This window comes from Acinonyx jubatus, chromosome X (genome assembly GCF_027475565.1).
Source record: "Acinonyx jubatus isolate Ajub_Pintada_27869175 chromosome X, VMU_Ajub_asm_v1.0, whole genome shotgun sequence".
In the NCBI taxonomy this organism is placed as follows: Eukaryota; Metazoa; Chordata; class Mammalia; order Carnivora; family Felidae; genus Acinonyx; species Acinonyx jubatus.
This window is the reverse complement of record NC_069389.1, coordinates 25996934-26002933: the sequence shown is the minus strand read 5'-3', so window position 1 is coordinate 26002933 and position 6000 is coordinate 25996934. Positions and strand designations below refer to the sequence as shown.

The 6000-nt window shown below is 45.5% G+C and overlaps 1 protein-coding gene across 1 annotated transcript in view; it reads left to right on the top strand.

Annotated features, from left to right (window-relative positions):
- Window positions 1-372: 372 nt before the first annotated feature.
- The window catches only part of TAB3 (TGF-beta activated kinase 1 (MAP3K7) binding protein 3), an 86192-nt gene continuing 80564 nt past the window's right edge, over window positions 373-6000 (top strand). Inside the window, exon 1 of the mRNA XM_053202218.1 lies at window positions 373-512. The gene's annotated coding sequence lies outside the window, so the exon portion shown is untranslated. The remainder of the gene's footprint in view (window positions 513-6000) is intronic.

The window sequence follows — 6000 nt, the reverse complement described above, 5'->3', positions numbered from 1 at the left end:
GGCGCCAGCCCGGACCCCCCCGCGGGAGCAGGCGGCGGGCGAGAAGGCGAGGCAGCGGCAGCAGCAGACAGGAGCTGCGGCTGCCGGGTGAGTGTCCCCAAGAAGGGCCCGGCACCTGTCCCAGTCGGGGCGTCGGGGGTGGCCCCTGGGTCGTCTCGGTGACCCAGCGCCCGGGCGCTAGGTGTGCGCTCGAATGCGGGCGTCCCGTGGGCTCGGCTCGGCCTGGGGTTGCGGCGGACACCGGGAATTGCGGGGCTGCTGGAGGTCTGCGCAGGGCCTGGCGCGCCCGCCCCAGACGCCCTGGGAGGCCGAGGAGAGAGGGAGTGGCCGGGGGCCTTGCTCGGCCTTCGCCCCCCAAGCAGAGGGGATGATGTCCTTCCTCGCCGCACCCTGGACATTGCGGAGAGTGAACGTCGGTGGACGGGCTTCAAGCCCCAGCAAGGCGTTTGCCGATGAGGACTAATCAGCATCAAGGTTGAGTCTCTTGAGGCTATTGAGAGATGTGGGGGAAGGTTAGTAGTAATAGTAATTGTTCTAAACGGGGGGGGGGGGGGGGGTTGCAATTGGTGGCAGGTGTGGAGTAAGGCGAAAACCTGGTGTCCGTTTTTTGTTTTGTTTTGTTTTAAAAAACAAAGATCGCACCAACAGTCCTCTGAGGTCCGACAACAGATTAGTTATTCCCGGTTGGAGTTGTGTAGTTTAGTCCTGTGTGCCAGCTCATTAAAAAGGGCGTAAGAAACAGGATTTGGGGCGTTGGGATGAGGGATAAGGTGGGTTATCAAGTAGGCTGCATATAAAGTCAAAAGTTCATAGTGTTGATAAAAAGCATTTTTGTCTTTACGGAAATTTAATTTATTTAAATTGCTTAAGAATACTTGTCACCTTTGGTCCAGACGGGTTGTCAGTTCCATGTGTTCTTCAGTGACGTTTGTCAATCCGACAATAATTTTGGCATGCGATCTGTTTAGTTCTGGTTTGTGAGAGAACAAGAATGAATGAGAAAGAAGAACAATTTGACAAAGTTAGCTTCTTCTCCTCACTTTCTCATTTTAGAAGAATAAAGGGATTTATTTTTTTCTTTGCCTTCTAAACGTTTTGCAATCGTACACCAGAACGTTTGTAAGAAGAAACAAACGTGTCAATCAAGAAAAGGCTTTTGAGATGAGAGGTTAGCTTTTAACAGTATTATTAAAGGCATCGTCACCCATGGTAAATTTTGTGATGACGTGAAGAATGCAAGCAAATCCACGTACACATTTTCAAGCAGTGTCACATAGGAAGTTTTTCAACTTTAGTCCCCTAGCCCCATTTGCTTACCAGTGGCTTAATCAAAGGAAAAGACTTCCGTGAAGATAAATATTAAATATATGAGTTTCATCTTTATATTGGACAGAACATAATAGTCTATGTTCTGTCACTCTGGGTTTTCTTTCACGTGTTGATTTGACACAGCCTTCTCAGTTACGTATATTTTTCATTGGCATATTCTGTGCAGCGTGTGTTGCAGCTAAGGAAGCTGGTATTGTGTATATTCAGGCACCGGGTTTGGTGGGTTACCTATAGCTCTCCTGTGCAGGTAACGTTATGCCTGTTGTACACATAACCACACTAACCTCTCGTATTCTTCAGTAATTTTCCTCAGGAGGTTATATAGCTGGAAAATTGCAGACCTAGAGCCCACATTCATGTGTGTCTGATTTTAGAATGTGGGCTTTTTCTACTATACCCTGCAGAAGTGTGTGTGCTAAGTGATAAAAATTTCATGAAATGGAAATTTTTGTTACAAAGAAACCTTTCAGTTCTGTCGGTAATCTTGAAAGATTTCAGTGCTCTTGGTTGAAGATAATCTCAAGGTTTTGGGGTTTTTTTTTTTTTTCCCTTCTTTTCAGACGTGTTCATTTTCTAGCCAGAGGTAACATTTTAACAGAAGTCTGCTGATTAGTAAGGATTCCCAGTAGCCGGTAGTGACCTATGTGAAATTCAGATGTTTTCAGTAACTTTGCCTCTAGTTTCAGCATGCCAGGATACTTCAAAGATCAAATATTTCGTTTATTCTGGTCCTGCATAGTTTTTCAAATTACATTACTAAAATAAAATACCAACTATTTCTAGGGGTTTGAATTTGCTTTATCATAGCTTGGAGGTATATACACACGCACCCACCCACCTACCTTCTCCAACAAGTGGAGTATCTGATAACAGGCGCTGTTTTTCTTCTCTTTAATTTAGTCCAGAGGTTTTGGGGGTTTTTTTGTTTGTTTTTAAAAAAAATTTTTTAATCTTTATTTTTGAGACGGAGAGAGACAGAGCATGAATGGGGGAGGGTCAGAGAGAGAGGGAGACACAGAATCCGAAGCAGGCTCCAGGCTCTGAGCTGTCAGCACAGAGCCCGATGCGGGGCTCAAACTCACGGACCGTGAGATCCTGACCTGAGCCGAAGTCGGACGCTTCACCGACTGAGCCACCCAGGCGCCCCAGTCCAGAGGTTTTGGATCCACTTTGTCGTTTGCAGAAAATGTGGCAGCTATTCTGGGATCCAGTATGATCTTCTGTGGGGCTAGGGGGTGAAAAATCTTCCCGGTTCCCAAGCAGTATCTGAGATGTCGGTGAAACAGCAGGGGCATCTTGCCAGTGCATGGCCGATGGTCATTTTTGTCATCTGATGGTCTCTGTTCTTGCATCTTTGATGTGCTGCTGAGTTTGCCTCCTGGCCATTATCTCTGCTCAGGAGAGATTTCAACTGGAAGGGGAGCTGCTAAAATAACACGGGGGAAGGAGGATGCGAAGTGTCTGGCACTCATCCTCCAGCAGGTCATTTCGTTAGGTTTACCTCTTGAATTAATTATCTCTGGTGGGGAGTCGTGGGAATGTGATTATGGAGTTTGGGATTCACGGGGCCGTCCTTTAAGAAGTAACTTGTTCGGGGGGACCTGCGGTTAGGTAGACTTGTCTGATGGAAACGTGGGCATTAGAGGCTGGTGGTAGAGTCTGAAGTCCTGTGCTCCTCAGGATGCATCTGTGTGTATGGGTTTGGAGCTTTGCTTGAAATAGTAACTTTCAGTCCTGCCAGGCAGTGTTTGGTCTGAATGAGCAAGTTTTTCATTATAGTTATACTCCCAAGAAAGAGTTAACTATCCTTCCTTATTTGTGAAGGTAATTACTCATGATATTTGGGCTATTGGGGTGAAAAAATTGACAAATGATAAAGTAACTGAATGCTCACTCAGTAAACAAAAAAGCTTTTTCTGCAATGATTTATAGTGCCACTGTACAAAAAAAAAGCACCAGGAAATTATCTCATATGTATTTCGAAGTATATTTTCATATCTTCCACATAATAAACCCCAGTCTATTACTATGGCCACAAATACTTGTTTATTTAAAAGTGAAATGGACCTGATGAAATCCTGGAAACTGTCAAAATGAATTAATCCTAAATATTTGAGAACGGTGATTATAGTTTAATTCGTTGGCAATTCTATTGATTTATTTGGCCCTCCTCCACCATCCCACTTCATGTGCCAAATTTCCCTAGGTTCCTTCCTCTCTTTTTACTACTAGTTGTTCCTGCTGGTACCTGGGAGCCCTTAGCCCCCTTGGTTCTAATTGTCCCTGAAGTCGTTGGCACAGTGGATGCTGACAAGGAGGAAAACAAAACTCCTCTAGGTCCACTCCCCTTCTCGAATCCCTGTGCTCTATGGGATCAAGAAGGACCTGGACAAGACCCCTTAGCGAACCTCCTCCATCCTTTATTGAAAAGGAGAGTGAGAGTAGCCAGAGTGAGAGGGGCAGTGTCAAGATCTTTGCCACCGTTTCTCTTTTTCTCTTCCTTCCCTCTCTTAAGCATGAAGAAGGAAAGTTTGTGAAAGCTCATCTGCTCCAGGAGTGGGCCCTGCTCTCTTGTCCTCTTCTGTCACCCACCCTGACCCTCACACTTTTCTCTTGCCCCTTTTTGCTGCCATCCCGCCCTTCATCCTGCTCTCCCGAGTAGGTCCTCCCTTCCGTATCCCAGGATCTCCTCCCGCCGCAGCTCTGCCTTTTTGTCCTAACTCGGAAGCCTCGTGCACTGCCAACTGCCATCTTCCCTGCCCTTTCTCCTGCTCTGCCTTGATCGTGGAAGCCTGGGCCTGTGGTCCTGGGGCGGGGGGTGAAGAATTGGTTGCTGCTGGAGGGCTGAGTGGGGCAGGAGTAGTTGGTTTTATTCTAAAGGCGATTGCAAAATGAGTTTTCCCAGAGAAGCGTTGCCCGTGCAGGTTTGGTATTTTATTATACTTCGGTAACCTTATGGGTGTTTTAGTTTTTGTGGACTGGTTTGGAATCCTGCCACAAAGACCTTTGTTTGCTGGGAAGTCAAGCTCTGAGATTCAGGTAGATGATTTAGGAAATCCGTGTGTGCTCTAGAAGTTGTTGGGGGTTGCGTGCTTTTTGTTAATTACTCAGTGGGATGGTATGGAGCACACCTTTTCGCTGTCCACATTAGATGTGTTGTGCCGATCAGCTGGCTCTTCTGGGAGATAAACAGATAGCCTTTTTAGATGTTCAATGAAGCAGTTTTGAATTCAAGCACATGTTTTGAAATATAGTTGTTCAGTCTATCCCAGGTTAATATTTGTTCTCAAAGCAGATGTTACAGTGTTGTGGAAAGAACAGAGTTTTGCTTTGTCATAAAAGCCGTATCTTGTTCCCACTATCTCTTGTTGCTGTTTTGAAACTTTTCAAGGGTATTTGAACTGTAGCAGTTATTTTAGACCCGTTTACTTAATGGTAAACCGGGACTGTGTTTGTTTTACCTGAAGGTTTTAAAATAAAGTTTTATTAGTCTGTTGTTGGAGTTCCATGCCGTTACCACTGTTTGCAGTGTTCGGACAAGTGAGGGATTTTGAAGTGTTAAAAGCAAAGCGGAATACATTTTAAATTTGTTCTGTATGAATGTGTTCAGTCTTGGCTTGGTTGAAAGATGTATTTCTACTGAAAGGCAAGATAGGTCTCTTTCTCTCTCTCTCTCTCTTTTTTTTTTTAAATCTCCAAATCACTCTTGTTTTAAAAATGGAGTAATCACCCTTTATTTCAGAGTTTGCCAAATTATTTAATTATACCCAGAGCGCAGTGGTTAAAAACATCTCTGGGGTAAAATGCTCGAATGTTCAAATCTTACTTTTGACACTAGCTCTGTGATCTTAGGCAAGTTGCTTAATCACTGACCTGTTTCCTCATTTTTGAAATTGGGGTAGTGTCATATTTACCTCACAGGGTTTTTGTGAGGATGAAATGAGCCAGCCAGAGGATGTATCGTGCATATTTACAACATAACTAGCAATGGTAAAGACTCAAGAAGAGTCAGTTTTTCGTAGTACACGGTCATCATCATTGTCGCTACTGCTATTACTAACTTCTGAGATGAGACCCCTTCTGTGCTGGATGTGTGTGTCTGTGTGTGTGTGTGAGTGAGGGAGAGGGAGAGAGAGAGAAAGAAAACATTTGTGTATTTGGTAGTAATTTTTAAAAATTATTTATAAAGTTAAAAAAATTTTTTTTAATGTTCATTTATTTTTGAGAGAGAGAGACAGTGTGAGCAGGGGAGGGGCAGAGAGAGAGGGAGACGGAATCGGAAGCGGGCTCCGGGCTCGGAGCTGTCAGCACGGAGCTGACGCGGGGCTCGAACTCACAAACCATGAGATCATGACCTGAGCCAAGGCCGGACGCCCAACAGACTGAGCCACCCAGGCGCCCCTTATTTGTTTCTTTTAGTGGGAGAGAGAGCGCGTGAGTATGGGAGAAGGGCGGAGGCAGAGAGAGAGAGAGAATCTGAAGCAGGCTCCATGCTCAGTGTGCAGCCTGACGCAGCGCTGGATCCCCTGTCCCTGGGGTCCCATGAGACTTGAGCTGAAGTCAAGAGTCGGATGCTCAACCGAGCCACCCAGGCGCCCCTGGGTAGTCCTTTTTAGCGCAAAGCTGATGGCGGGGGGCAGGGAGAGCAGCATATTAACTGCTGGATACATC